This window comes from Saccopteryx bilineata, chromosome 12 (assembly GCF_036850765.1).
Source record: "Saccopteryx bilineata isolate mSacBil1 chromosome 12, mSacBil1_pri_phased_curated, whole genome shotgun sequence".
In the NCBI taxonomy this organism is placed as follows: domain Eukaryota; kingdom Metazoa; phylum Chordata; class Mammalia; order Chiroptera; family Emballonuridae; genus Saccopteryx; species Saccopteryx bilineata.
The window spans coordinates 12004304-12020759 of record NC_089501.1 but is presented as its reverse complement, the minus strand read 5'-3'; positions in this window follow the sequence as shown (position 1 = coordinate 12020759).

Sequence of the window (16456 nt, the reverse complement as noted above, 5' to 3'; positions counted from 1 at the left end):
TTCATGTTAAAATGGCACTATGTTGGCCCTGGGCTTTTGGCTCAGTAGTAGAACTTTGGCTCAGTGTGTGGATGATCCGGGTTTGATTTGAGTCAGGGCACATAAGAGAAGTCCCCATCTGCTTCTCCACACCTCCCCTTCTCGCTTCTCTCTCTCTCTCTCTCTCTCTCTCTCTCTCTCTGTCTGTCTCTCTTCCCCTCCTGCAGCCATAGTTTGACTGGAGTGGGTTAGCCCTGGGCGCCGAGGATGACGCCATGGCCTCTGCCTCAGGTGCTAAGAAGAGCTCAGTTGCTAAGCAACAGAGCAATGCCCTAGATGGTCAGAACATCAACCCGTAGTGGGCTTGCTGGGTGGATCCTGGTTGGGGCGCATGCCTATCTATCTCTCTGCCTTCCCTCCTCTCACTAAATAATAATAAAAAATGGCACTATGTTGATATATTGAGTTAAATAATGTACATTATTAAAACAAATTAATTTCACCTGCTGTTTTGTACTTTTTAATTGTGATTACTAGAACAGTTAAAATGATCTATGGGCTCATGTTGGACAATGCTGGTCTAAATGAAAGGGGCTTCTGAAAGAAAGGAAGGGAAGTAAACACTGGGTTACAATTCATTCAACAAGCATTAACTAAGCTTCTTCATGTCAGGTACTGAGCCAGGTGTCGGATAAGCAGAGGTAACTGAAACAGACATAGTTCCTGTACTAATGGTGTTAACAGGATCCTCAGGGTACAGAAGTTAAAAAAATTATAAAATTATTAATAATGATAAATATTTTTAAGTAAAAGTTATGAAGAGAATATAACAAAGGCTACTAGTTTATATCAGAAAGTCTTGGAAGACTTCTCTGGCGAAATGACATTAATTGAAACTGCAGTGTGATTGGAGTATAGCTCCACTGCCTGAAGAAAAGCATTAGCTACAGAAAAAACAGCATGTGCAAAGATCCTGAGGCAAAACAAAAAAGAAGAATAGGGCCAATGTGGCAGGGTAGTGCAAAAAAAAAAAAGTGGTTACATGTGGAAATGTAGAGATAGGCATGGGTGAGATCACTGTAGACCTTATTAACACCTTAGGACAGATTTAAACCGCAGAGTAAAGATGATTTGCTTTATATTTTTGAAATGTTACTCTGATGTGGTGGTGAACAGTTAGAGCACAACACTTAGCCAGGTAAGAGATGAGGTGTTTATTCCAAGTAGAGTGGATGGTATGGTTAACTCTCTGCCCTAGCACATCTGCTCACCTTTGTTAATTGAACTGAGGACAAATATTCTGTTCCTTGGGTGGCAGTTGCTCCTTATTCTACTTCTTTCTGTCCATTTCAGATTAACCTTAGAAAACTGCTCTTTTTTTCCTTTTTTTCCTTGGATTTTTCCAAAGACAGAATGCAAGTTTTTGATTCCCCTGACTTACATTTGATTAAAACCTTTTTGCCTCCTTTTTCAAAATGACATGAAAGGAAGCATATTTATTCTTCTTGCCATGGGTAGATTCTATGAATTTCATGGATTCAGAACTCCAGAGAACATTACTGCAAATACCAGGTGCTAGCCCAAACCACAGGTTCTTTTTAGCTATTGAAAATGTTTGGGAATATTTTTTCTCTTAACACTGGACAGTGGAAACTTAAAAAATATAAACCAAACACATACACTAATTTAGAATATCTTTTCTTAGCAATTTATTAGGTAATTTAAACATCATAAAAATATCTTCAGAAAATAATTCTCTTTCTGTTTATTTCTTGACCTAACCCCTAACAGGTTATCATTGCTTTCTGTATCTTGTGTATGCTTCCAGAAATTATTGCATACATGAAGAACATTTTCCTAAAGAAGAAGGTGCCTCTTGTTTTCTTCATACATGGGGGGCATATCATAAAAATTGTTCTGCATAGTGCTTTTGTTTTTACTTTTATTATTATTGAGGCATTCTTTCTACATGGTAAAATACACAGATCACATGTATACAGCTCATTGAGTTTTGAAAATTATATATACCTGTGTAACTCAGAGACTTACCTAATTCATTGTAAATGACTCCAACCCTGTCTTCAAATTTTATTCTGATTCTGCCAGTGTTTTACTTGTTCCACTGACCCCTGGTCTGAGCTTCCATCACCTGTTGCCTGGATTGAAAATGACCTACTCATCTATTTCTAGATTCTTTAAAAGCAACAGCAGAATCTTTTTAAAATATAAAGCAGATTATGCCATGTCTCTACCCATCTCAAAATGTTATAAGAATGTCCTTAAAATGAAGGACCTATGAAGTCATGAATAATTTGGCCTTCCCTTTCCTCTCTACAGAACCAGCTACATCAGTTGTGGGCACAGGGCGAAATGGAATTGCAGGACTCCTTTTCCCTGCATTTCTAAATTCCATTAAAAGTATTAAAACATGGGTGTTTTTTGTTGTTGTTGTTTAGTTTAGTTTTTTATTCATGGCCTCTCTCAACTTGCCATCTTTTTTTTTTCCTTTTCTTTCTTTCTTTCTTTTTTTGGTGACAAAGTCAGAGAGAGAGAGAGAGACAGATAGGAACAGACAGATAGGAAAGGAGAGAGATGAGAAGCATCAATTCTTTTTGCAGCTCCTTAGTCTCCTTAGTTGTTCATTGATTGATTTCTCATATGTGCCTTGACTGGGGGCAACAGCAGAATGAGTGACCCCTTGCTCAAGCCAGTGACCTTGGGCCCTAGCCAGCAACCTTGGGGCCATGTCTATGATCCTACGCTCAAGTCAGCGACCCCACGCTCAAGCTGGTGAGCCCGTGCTCAAGCTGGTGACCTCGGAGTTTCAAACCTGGGCTCTTCACATTTCAGTCTGACACTCTATCCACTGTACCACTGCCTGATCAGGCACCATGTTTTTTCTTTTTTACTTTTTTTTTCTTTTTAAGATAGAGAGAGACAGGAACAAAGACAGAGAAGAAAAATCAACTAGTAGTTGCATCACTTTAGTTGTTTATTAATTGCTTCTCATATGTGTCTTAACCGAGCCAGTGTTCCCTTGATCAAGCCAGCAATCTTTGAGCTCAAGCAAGCAACCTTGGGCCTTAAGCCAGAGACCTTTGGGAGTCAGTGACCATGGGATCATTTTAATGATCCCACACTCAAGCCAGTGACCTCGGAGTTTCGAACCTGTGACCTAAGCATCCTAGATTGACACTCTATCCACTGAACCACCATCAGTCAGGCTGCCGTGTTGTTTTTAAATTGCTATTTAATGTGACTGTTCCTAGGGCAAAAGAAAGCCTTCACATGTGCCCAGGGGCCCTGCCCCACTAATGAGGGTGCTGTATGCCCACTGACTTCTTAATTCCTGCTCCCTTCTCTCCACTGGCTGCAGAACGCAGAGGCTGTGCCCTAGCTGGAAGCAGGGAAATCCAGCCTGGCACCTTCCCTTCCCACAGGCTCACTGCCCCAACCCACAGCTGATGGACAACGACCAAGTGTACTAAAATCCAGTATGCCAGAAGTACCTGGATCCGAAATGGGTGACAGGCTTTCATCACTGAGTCACAGAATGTTCCGGGCACAGCTACCCCTGCACTGATTGGCAACCTCTGTGTTCTGTCTTGAAACACCTTGGATTGTGCACATCCAAGCCTGATCCTTCCCATTCCCTATCCAGGCCCTACCAGGCTCCCAGCTGGGGAAGCAAAGAGGCCACAAAAAGCTGATCATGTAAGGACTGAACTTCCAAGCTCTTCCTTGTCTTATCAGGATACACTTACAAAACACAAATTCAAAGACAAAACTACCAATAATTTCAAGAAGATAGCCACAGTGCATTCAATTTCAAACTCAGGGCCCTTCTAGATGCAGGGCCCAGTATAACTGTGCGGTCACTAGGCCTTGCCTAACTTAACCCAGCCCTAACCTTATCTCATCTCTTTCCCTCTTATCTAGCTAACTGCACTGACCCTTAGTTGTGCCTTTAACACCTTTGCCTTCCTCAGTTCTGTACTCAAATGTCACTTTCTCAAGGAAACCTTTTATAACCATTTAATATACATTTAAAACTCCCTAGGTACTATATCACACTTACTCAATTTTTTCAAAGCACTTATTATCTCCCAAAATTCTATAGAAATGAATTACACTGCTCACAAAAATTAGTGGATATTTTATCGCTTCATATTAATTTTGAAATATCCCCTAATTTTTGTGAGCAGTATATCTATTATGTATATTATTTATTAGCTGCATCCCCTACTAGAAAGTAAGCTCCATGAAGACAAGGTATACTTTCTGCTTTGTGTACTAGTGTATCCTAAGGGTGTATAATACTGGCATGTAGTAGATGCTCAATTTATTTTAGCTGATTAAATAAATGAATAAGTGAATGAAAGATCTATTCAGAAATAAAATGAGCAAAGTGATATAACTTTGTGTATATGTGTGTGTGCATGTGGAGGGAGTCGAGGGAGGTGAGACTACAGAGCAGAGAAGAAATAGGTATCAATATTTCTTTAAAATGCATAGTTTAGAGGGAGAGAAGCTATTTGCAGTTAATCAACATGAGTAGGTACTTTCCACTACATTGAAGAGAGCGAGTTTCTGTAAAAATCAATTGATAAATAATAGCTACTTTCCCAAGGTCACAGGAGTAGTAAATGGCAGAGCCAGGATTAAAGCACACATATATTTAACACCAAAGCCAGTGCTTAATCTTCTCAGGGAATATTTGCATTTTAAAAAAAGGTACCTGTTACTTCCTAGTGGATTTCTACTTGCTGGGCTACATGAGGGAGATTTTTTTTGACTGGAGAGTCCTGTTGTCCAGAGTCCTTTGTTTCAACTGCCTGTATTTCTCCTTCTTTTCCCATACTCATATAGTGTACAGGTAAACAGAAAAATCAAGTTGTTGATCCTTGAGTTATATGCACTCTCAATATATTGCTCAATTTTCAGATTAGTACACGCTTACAATCATATCATTACTCATAACAGTAGAGAACTTGGAATGATATAAATTATTTAAAATAGTGGGTAATCAAAAAATCATTTGGGCCCAGGGACATAGGCATATACTCAGTTTGGAAAATCTGTTTTTTCTCTTTCTCTTACCCTTCTTTCCTCTTTCTTTCTCCTTTATCCACTCCATTTCTTTCTATACCTAAAATTATAACTCTTCAAGGTAAACTTTTGCAAGGTATCATATTTTCTAAGTGATAGCTAAAATGTTTTATAAATACTAATGATTTTTATTAAAGTTTTAGCTCCAAATACTTTTCCTCTAACGGTTTGATCCCAAATCATTTCATGATAGAGTAAAAATAAATCTTTATTTATAGTGTATATTTCATACTAACAATATCCAGTTGCTTGTTGCTTCAGTATTTGTAGCTCTATAATTCTAATTATTAAAGAATACTATGTCAAATAACATTTTCATAAGAGTTATAATTACAAATTATTCTAAAATTTTAAATAAAAAATGAATAATTATAGGACAGTTATAGAATTAACAAGTTGCCAACACAGCTGGTGTATCTGTATGTTAATATGCTACAACTTTAAAATGAAATTTCAATATTTGAATAAATATTTACAGAGCCTTTATTAGAAACTCAAGACATGATATAATTGAGACATAGATAATATTCTAATCCCACATCATATGACAATGGCAAATTATGTTAACTATAGGTCACCAATTCTAGTTTTATGCTAATTTTAATATTCTTTGTATTTACTAATATATTAATTCTCCTTCTAATACCTGCCATTAAACCCCTCTAGTTATCCATTTACTAACTCTTTGCAAATAATCTTGCTCTGATTTCCTTTAATCATGACTGGATTATTAAAATAACCTCTCTTTTTCTATTTTACCACCATAAATTTAGTCTTAATGCAGCAGCCAGAGGAATCTTTTTAGAATATATCACAGCTCATTTCCCTCCTCTACTCATATTCTTCTAAATGCTTCCCATATTACAAAAAGGGAAAGCCAAGGTCTTTACAATGACCTTGAAGGTCTATGAGATTGCACTTTCCCAGCTCCCTTCTGACTTCCTTTGCTGCCTACCACTGGCTCACTTCCCTCTACCTAACCGCCCCCTTGTTATTCCTCCCTGTACCAGTCATCTGTCATGCATGTCCTCACACTCCTTGTCCCTCTGCCTGGTTGTCTACTTCTTATTGTGTCTCCTATCTTTCAGGTCTGTGCAGTTGCCATTTCCCAGTGAGACTTACACTGTTCTCCTTATTAATAAACAGTAACTCCTACCTTCCAGTCCAGCATTCCCTTATTATTCGTCCTAAATTTGCTTTTTCCTATAGCACACAGCAACATCTAACCTGTTATATCTGCACTGCTTCTCCAATGCCCAGATTATTGCCTTGCAAAGAACTTGTGTCCAATATCCAGTGCGTCCTTTTTTCCCCTTTGGACATTTTAGCAGAAGTTCAAAATAACAAGAAGGATTGAGGATGCTTATTAAAGTTTTCTTAACTTCTTAGTATATTTAGTTTTGTAATAACTATTTTGTAATAAATGACTCATTGCTAAAATGAATGAGTCATCCCAGGGTGGTTTAAATAGTAGCAGAAGGTTCATACATGTAAACTGGCAAAACTATGCATAAAATTAGGGAGTAATAAATGTTTCAAAGAATTAAAGAAAATTGAAAATACTAGGTAATACATCAATAGTATTCTTTACTGCTCTATACTCACTCAGAACTAATTCATTTTAATAACTTCGGCAATTATTTTTGTAGAGACTTATCTCACAACTATGTTTCTATCTTTGACCTCTTTCCTTAATTTTAAGTTCTTCTGGATGACTTTATAGAGATAGCAAACATAATGTGTATAAACCTATGTCACAACACTTTATTTTAAAAAGTCAGCTCTCAGAATTTCTTATTTATTAAAGTGGTATTATTTGTCTAGTTTTTCAACCCTGAAACACTGTAATTTGTTATTTGTAATCCAATTAATATAAGGAGAGAATAAGATTTTTAAAATGTAACTAAGTTAATAGAGAATGGTTTATCAAGGATAAATTTTTTACCAGAGTAAAATGACTAAAAAGATGCTGGAGATAGTTCTTTATTGGGGAGGTAAAAATACAAATGAACAGAACAAACAAATAAGACCTTTGGGCAATCTATTTAGGAATAAGATCTAGCAATGGGATTTTATAAAGTGAAACCATTAGATTAGAAATAAATATGCAGTGGAGATTCCTTGTTAAATGAAAGGACAATGGTCTTACAAAATATTCTTCCTCTCTTTTTAATCATTGAAGAACTGAGGAGTAAAAGATGTTCTCAGATTGTATGAGCATAGGATATAGATGCTAGTACATCTAGAATGATACCTGCCATATATGACCACTTAAAATTCTGAGATTTTAATTAGACCATGAACAATGAATCAGAGTAGTGTGTACAATGAGGCTAGGAATCCTGAGTAAAAGACTGAAGGGTTAAGTATCCTGAATGAAAGACATAGCAAGACAAGTATTTTCTTAGGAAAATTTACTCATGTGCTTTGTATTCTACTAGTCCACTCTGTAAGGTATTAAGAAGCTGTGTTTGGGGGAATGATATGTGGCTGAAAAAGTTCTCAGCCTCAAATAAAGTTGTGTTTGAACTCCAGAATTTCCAACAGCGAATGATTCTCGAAAATCAACCAGAGCATGTTTCTCCACTCTGACGTGACTTGGAGTCTAGGTAAACAGTTTTAACCAGAATGTGTGGACTGAGAAGTTTTTAGGTTAAGTGATGTGTATTGCTTTTCAAATCCTCTGGCTGCCATGTGTTCAACCATAGAGTCACCATCTATGGTCATTTATTTAGACTATTGCCTTTCTTTTTAGAATACTGCATTTTCTATCATGAAAAAGATCCCAGCTCTTTCTATATAAGCTTTAAAAAAACAAGTAATTGAAATTTTACAATCCACAACTCTGATTTCTTTGATATGATAACTCAATTATGAAACAAATTCACAACCAAGCTTACTAGTGTAAAAAATAACATTTATTACAATCATAGATTTTGTGTGTTGAGAACTTAGATTGAGTACAAATATGGTTTCTTTCTCTGCTCCATAGGTTTGGGTTCTTAACTGTAAGACTCAATGGCAGGGGGCAAACTTATTCAAAGGTGACAAAAAGAGAGAGAGAGAGTGAGAGAGAGAGAACAGTAACTGATAGAGAACTCCAGACAAGTTCCATGCAAATTTAAGGCTTGGATTCAGTTACACAACATCTTTTCTGCCTCATTCTCTTAATCATAAAGTTACAAGGGACTTCACAGGATCACGAGGAGGGGAAATATGTTTCACCTCATGATAGGGACTGCAATGTTCCTGGAGGAGCATGTAGATCCAGAAATATTGTTGTGGCCCTTTTAGGAAAATAGAATGTACACTTCCTATTTCAAAATAGATCAAAGGAAAATATTATAATGGATGTGTGTGTGTGTGTGTGTGTGTGTGATGATATGTGTGAGGCGGTATATGACAATTAACAATTACCTTATTCTAATGTCAGCTAAAAGACAAAGACACATAACTCAGGAGGTTTCTTTTCTGCAAAACTGTAAACTCTGATGGCAACTATATTCATTGCCTTTCTCTACTAAGAAATGTCTCACAAAGTTTTTCATTCTTGCTGTGATACTTGGTTAAGTATGTTTGAATGACTGTGATTGGAAACACATTCATGTATACTGAGTACTCTATATTTGCTATTCTAAGAAAAATATTATTTTCACACACTCATTGCAGGAGCATAAGCCTCCAAGGAGAGTAAGAAGAGCTGGTGCTAGCGCTTTGCATTATGATGTGTGTCACTCACCAGCCTTTATCCCCAGCACTGCCCAGTCTTTGTCCAGTCTTTTCCTAGAAAAGAGGAAGATAACCAGCAGTAATATTAGTGTTCACTCTAGACTACAAATTGTGCCAAGCAGTATTAGGAATTTTTGTAAGGGTTGAATTTATTCTACAGATAAGGATTAGATATAGTTGGTCCCTCTAACTGCTAGTGTAGAAAAACTTATTTTAAATGCTTAAAGGACCCAGGAAGATTACTTAAATGTACTTAAATGTGTGAATCCAGCCAAGCGAGATAGAATGAGCAGTGTCCTCTGCAACAAGCTGGAGGGCCTGTGAGCACTTACAGGTATTCAGTGCAAATGAAAAAGATACAAAAAACAAGATGTGCCACACATATAGCAGCTGGGAAAGGATTTGGCCCAATGGTTGTTAATGTGTAACCCTAACTCTAGCGAGTCTCCAATGCCTTGCTTTCCTAACTCATTCTTAGAAGGAGAAGGTTTGACATAGGACGATGGTCTTGGATGGGGAGAAGGTAGAATGCAGACTTTAAAAGGGAACCTTAGAGGCCTGGTAGATTCTTATGTAGAGCAGTAAAGACATAATAAAGACTGCATGAGGCAACTTTCTCTCTCTCTCTCTGTCATCTAGATGGTACGACTCCAAGAAGACCAGAAAGGGGCCTCCTTAGAGGGCTCACTCAGTTCTGTTGCTGAAGTAGTATTGAAAATCTAGCGTGGTTCAAAGGATTTGACACTAGAGAAGATATTTGAGCTGAAGATCTACATAGTAACAGTGTGCACTGCTCACCTGGCATGTGTTTACAACAAAGGTAAAACAATTTTGGTTAAAAAGGGAAACTCACATGGTGGGCAAACACAGAAGTTAGATTTTTAGAATGAAGGCACCTTGCATTTTAATTGCCTGCCATCATCTTCCTATTTTAAAGTGAACGTGCACTGAAACTTCCACTTAGGTGCTATTTGGGGCTAAAGATCATCTTTGCTCTCAGTTGATTTTGTAGAGCAGAACAAACCCTCCCTCTTCCCTACTGAACTAGCCTTGAATAAAATCTCCCTTGCCTGTTTATTTTTCTCTGGTGCAGTTTTTCCTCTGACACATCTCTGGGCACAGCGTCCTCTGTCCATATTGCCTGTATTCCCTTTGATTTACCAGAAAAATATCCTTCTTTTTCTTCCTCCTTCCTTCTTGGCTCCTTGCTTCTGTCTTTTCTTTTCCTCCTTCCAGGCTCTACAATTGCTTTCCAGAGCCTATTTTATGTTATAAAAACATCAACATAGTAATAGTGAGAGGCCATTTTCATAGGAGAAAAAGTAAAATTTTTTTTTTACATAATCTGAGATAACAATGAGAAATCATAGGTTAAATAATTCTAGCCAAATAATCTTGCTCTGGTAGTGTGAAAAGTACTGTGCTCACTGCAAAAAAAATGTTATACTCAAATTAATTCCAAATCATACAAAGGGATAGGACTTGTTCATATACAGAAAGTCAAATAGGGTAGAAAGATTTTGCAGCAAACTACTTAATAAAAGAAGGAGAGAAGCCAGCTGTACACAGATTTGCTTTTTCTACCTTATCCTGAGCCAACTCTCCTGGCAACAGTCACCTAACCTCAAACAATCCCGGGTTCAGCCTTTGCCAACTGGTTTACATCTGCCCTAGCCTGGCTTCAGGGCTCTGCCCATGTGCTGCTGGGAGATAAATGTCCCTCCTACTAATTGTAAGTCCAGCTCTCTTCTGCCCACTTCAAGTATAAATTACCTCCTCATAAAAAATTCCCTTTAAACAGGATATAATTCCCTGTCACCACCAATTGCTTCAGAGCACTTCAGGCAAGCCCCAAAATTGTTTGCAAAGTCTGGTATCCTCCATAGAGAAGAAATGAAACAAAAGAACGATGGAAAAGGCAATGAGGAATCAAAATAAAATCACCAAATCCATAGCCTCCTGCCAATGTGTTAGAAAGACACTTTAAAAGCATTTGAAATATCGCCATTATCTGGATTTACAATGACTCACAGGGCTTTCTTATTGTTCAGAAGAAAATAAAATAAACATCTTACAGGCAAAAACAAGTGCCTGTATCCAAATGAAGATGGCCTAATTGCATTACACACTTAATAGCTTACATTTTTTAAAGCAAGTGTTCTTATTAGTAAATAGAAATTAATTTACTGCAAGAATTAATATGATGAAGTATCAATTTGCCTTTCATGAAAATATATTCTGACAGATGGACTGAATCAGCCCACCTTTTTCAGAAAGTGTATTACTGAGTAGGATAGGGTAAAATGTTTTTGTGTAGGTTTTTCCAGAATTACATGATTATGAAGCATGTTATAATTTGTAATGAATTGGTGGACTATCCACCCAAACTAGGCTCTAATCATAGCTGGAAATAACCAAACAGGAGAAAAGAAAAGAAACCATCAGATATATTGTGATAAAATGATCAAAATTTGAAAACAGAATTTCTTATTTTATAATAAAAATAAATTAATTAAAACAATAGCTACATATATTTATTAAGGACAAAATAGATTAAAAAATGATAAGGTAGTTAAGGAATGCTGCTAATAAGTGAGGAATTTGAACTTACTCATATGTACTTGAATATGGTGAATTTTTTCCCCTGGTTTTTATGATTCAAAAGCATTTGAAAAAGAGTTTCTTGCCATAATAACAAGGTAATGTCAAAAAGAATTTTGATAAATACCCATTTTAATAGAGCTTATGGGAATATATCATTAGATTTGGTTTGGAATGTTTGCCCACTTTGAGTAAATGTGGCTGCATGCTTAGGAAATGTGACACTAAAGCAGGGCTACTAAAAATGTGGTCCCTGGGCCAGCAGCACGAACATCGTGAGGAATTTAGAAATGAAAATTCTTGGGCCCCACTCTAGGCTTACTGAACCAGAAATTCAGAAGTTCTGCCCGGGATCTGTGTTTCAGCAAATCCCCCAGTGATTCTCGGCAGCAGGCTCTTTTAGAGAACTACTTCTCTAGGAGTGCGGCTTTCAATAAAGTAGAGAGGAGGTTCCCAGGAAGGGACACTTTCTGAGAGTTCTGAAATACAGTGATGAGTAGCGTGGTTTTGAACAATGGCTATTGGTAATTGCTAAGGCGACCAACTTTTTTACAACGAAAAGGACAAAAATAAATTGAAGAAAACAATATCGTAAATAAAAGAAACATTTTATTCATTGCAACAATAATACACTTAATATGATAAATGCATAATAAAAATATTTGTTATATTTTATATTGTAATTATGCTTACACGTTTATTAATTTTTAATAATAATTGTAAGAAAAAAGTACTCATTTAGATACAAATACGTCACACCACATGCAATGGATCAACTCTGCATCGATTGAATTCAGACATTTACAGATTAGTCTTCCAATATCAAAAAGGAGCACATGTAGGAGGACACTGTTCGAGGGAGGACAGAATTTACAAAAGTACTGTCCTCCTTAAAGGAGAACAATTGGACACCTTATAATTGCAAAAACTACATAGACCTACATTTTAAAACCGTCTAATATCTGGAAATTTTCTTATTAAATCCTGAAATGGTGCCATTGTTTTTCTACATTTATCATCACATTATTTCAGAACTAGTTATATTTTCTGTTGAGTTTGAAAACCTAATCAATTTATCTGGAAGAAAATTATGTAGTAGGAACCAAAAGAAGTACCTAGCTGGTTCTAATACAACTTTACATTTTGCTTTCTATCCTAAAAATAGCTTCTGATAAAAAGAGAAAAAGTTTAATTTTCTGATAGTTCTTCCCCCTGAATACAAGGGATTCAGTAGCTCACACACTTCAAATGTCCGGTAAATCCTGAAGGGGAAAATCCTCATATTCTCTTTAGTGAGAAGTTGTGCCCACCTGTATGGTATCTAAATTGTCAGAAGGTTAAATTATTTTACCATTAATATATTCATCTATCCATTTACTTATCCATTCATTCTTTCATTCTATAGTTAATTTGAGCATCTCTGTGTTCCCTGCATTGCCATCTATTGTCATTTTCATTCAGTTCGAGATTTTCCTGGTTTTTGACATGACTTATGATTTTCTATTAAAACCTAGACATTTTATGATTTATTCATCTCTGGATGTTCTCATCCACACCTTCCATTTGAGTTGGCTTCTTCCAACACTGTTACAGCACAGGAAGGCAGAGGGACTGCCTAGCTCCTCCAGGCCCAGGGAGAGGTCAAAGTCCAGGTTTCTCAAATTCAACTTCTGTTGACACCTGAAGGGAGGAAGGGCTTCTTGCTACTGTTGGGTGGAGGTATGGTTTTGAGGTCTCCATTAGAACTGCACTGACCCTTCACTGGCTGAAAGCCAGAGGAATGCTTAATTGTTCCTCCCCTAAGTAGCCTTCAGTAATCTAGGGGGGCAAGAGGGCAGAAGTAATTTCTGCTTGGTGGTGGTGAAGATCCTGATTCTCCACATCTTTCTAATGCCAAGGGGTTTCTTGTTACTTTCAGGTGCAAGTGGAAGTCCCAGCCCTGCTGTGGTCTCCACTGGCCCTATGTGCTGAGCAAGGTCTACTTATCACCTGTTTGGATTGAAAGCCCTGGCTCAGTCTTTGACAGCATCAGTGTAAGGGGATAGATAGACTGGTCTCCTTGTAGCTTGGTAACATGCAAGTCCTGGTTCCTAGCTCAACTGGCATAAATGGGGTGGGGTCCCAGTTTTTCTGTGCTGTTTGGCTGAAGTAGAGAGGTAATTTGCTGAAAGTTTTCTGTCTGATTATGCTTCCCCTTCCTGGTCCTATGCTTAGAGAGAGCAGGTTCTATGTGGTGCTGGGGTGGGGGTGGGAGGGATTGAGCTTTTTTTGTTGTTGTTGTTTTAATTTTTTCTGCCCATTGATATTTTTGAATTTTCAGCTTTTTTACTTCCAGGTCATCAGGCCAAAAAGAATATAAAATAATTCCAAGGGATTCACCACCCTATTATTATTTGAATTCTGAGGTATTTTGGTTTTGTTTTTAATTTTTTAGTAAGTCTACCTTATTCTTTCAACAGTTTTTTAAATATTTTATTCTTTTACATACAAATATATATAGTGTTGTGTTTTTTTCTATATACAATGTCCAGGAATTTATGTTGTTCTTAGCTGGAGGAATAGGGGCCAGCATGGCTAATAATGCCTCTTCCCAGAATTAAAAGTTTCCACTGTATCATTTGTAAAAATTGTGACTTTTAAAATATGTGATTACACTTAAGATTTACTTTAAAAACTGAACTAACTCTGTGAATTAAAAAGAATGATGCTGCAATTTAAATAACTTATAACTTGGTGATGGTTATATGACTTAAATTCAATTAATTATTCTCAGGGTAGAAAATTTTTACATTTATGTGAAATTAGCAGAAACTGTCATTTTGAATCTAATAATTTCTCTGAAGGAGACAAAGGCAAAAGTCTGATTACTCTGAAACCTTAAAATGTTTATTTGTTTAGTTTACTGATAACAATTGATAACTACATTCTGTCAATCTTGAACAGCAAAAAAATATTTAGTTTTAGGAACAGGGCAAACACCCCAAATGCTTAAAATAATAGAACTTTTATAAGTAATACAGTTCAGTATTCAAATTTATCTTGAATATGTATTTGTGTATATGTACAGCTTTTTATTATTTATAAAATAAACAGGATATTCTTATTTTTAATTTTGATAAATTTTCCATTTTTGATTTTCCTATTTTTAAAGGCTTGTGAATGACTTTGAGATAATTTTTGTGTGGGCAAATGCTCACTTTGATAAGTAATACTATTTTTATATTGTCAACCATAAACAATTATTTACTTATTTTGTGTATAATCAGTTTTCCAACCAAGTTGATGTAAGGCTGCTTACATAAAACGTATTCTTTGCCTAATTTAAGAAGTAGGTACACAGGAAAATAAAAACCATTCTAAATAAGGTGAAGCTATTGGTAATATAAATAGATAAAATATATGGCAACTAAATACTTCATTAGAGATGGACTATAAAAACAGGGAGCTACTAGGAGCAGTATGATGCACAGTATCTTGAAGACCACAGATATTCAAAGTACTGAGACTTAAAAAAAAATTCTGTCTGACCAGGCAGTGGCGCAGTGGATAGAGCGTCGGACTGGAATGAGGAAGGAACCAGGTTCAAGACCCCGAGGTTGCCAGCTTGAATGCGGGCTCATCTGATTTGAGCAAAAGCTCACCAGCTTTGATCCAAGGTTGCTGGCTCCAGCAAGGGGTTACTCGGTCTGCTGAAGGCCCATGGTCAAGGCACATATGAGAAAGCAATCAATGAACAACTAAGGCGTCATCACGAAAAACTGATGATTGGTGCTTTTCATCTCTCTCCGTTCCTGTCTGTCCCTATCTATCCCTCTCTCTGACTCTCTCTCTATTAAAAAAAAAATTTTCTCCTATGCATACACAGTATTGTGCTAAATTATTGTCTTCAACAAATTCTTTACAAAAATTCCAACATAGATGTATTTTATTTTTTAAATAAAAATATTACTTTTTAAAGAAAAATGAAATTACAATTAAAATGTATATTACATTATTTTTATAAATAATTACTTTTGAAAATGAAGATGTTAGTGTATAATATAGCGTTATTTAATAAAATATGTAAATTGTCAATGCCTTGCAGCCTATACCACCAGGGGCATACCTGTAGTTTTACAAACTTGAGTTCATTATTCTTTCCATGTTGCCCATGGGTGAATACACATCATGGGCAACAAGGGGTGACTCAGTAAAAGGATGTTAGTACTTGGAGAATTTGGGCAAAATAATTTTGGGGAAGGTTCAAGGAAGCTGGGATTTGGTCTGCACTCGATGCTGTGAGGAAGAAGGTCAATTCTATGATTAGGTTGGGTAGTTAATCTTACCTATAAGAAAAGAAGACTTCTATAAGCTGAGAGCTATAAAGACCACACTCACTCATATTAGGCAGGAGAAGAAGAGATTGTTTTGTGTTATGGTTTGCAGAGTGACCTGGTTTGTGTCTATGTTTAAACCAAACTTAGAGCAGTCTTGTTTGAGTGTTTTAGTTCACTTTATTCAGTCAAAGATGACCCTGTCTGCTGTTATTAGTGTTCTCTGAACTTGTCTGGGTTTAGTAAGACCACACCATGGCTCACTTCAGAATTGTTGTTAGTATTCAGGGTTTCATGAAGAGAAGCCTCAAAGGAATGAGAAGCAACAATACTGCAAGTGGAGGTCCCCAATCTCTCCAGGATTGAGGTGCCTTGGAGAGATCAGCTATCCAATTTATTAAGCAGAAACATGACATCATGTGTGAGAAACTAACACGCAGAATACAGTGTATAATTTTATTATTTAGTTTTGCAAAACTGATTAGGGTTCTCTTGCCCTTTCTGGGACACAGCGCCACACCATTTGCTGTCTGATTCCTGACCTGCAGAAAGCTCCAGCAGGGCCAAGCATCATGTCCTGCTGGACTGCCTTCAGTTATGTATGCTTGGTCTCTACCTTCACTTTCCCAGGATGGGAACAGAAAGTCACTAGGTGCTTTGGCTTTTCCTCCAACAGAGAATGTCAAAGCAGAGCCTAACAACACTGGCATGTTGCTGCTAGTATG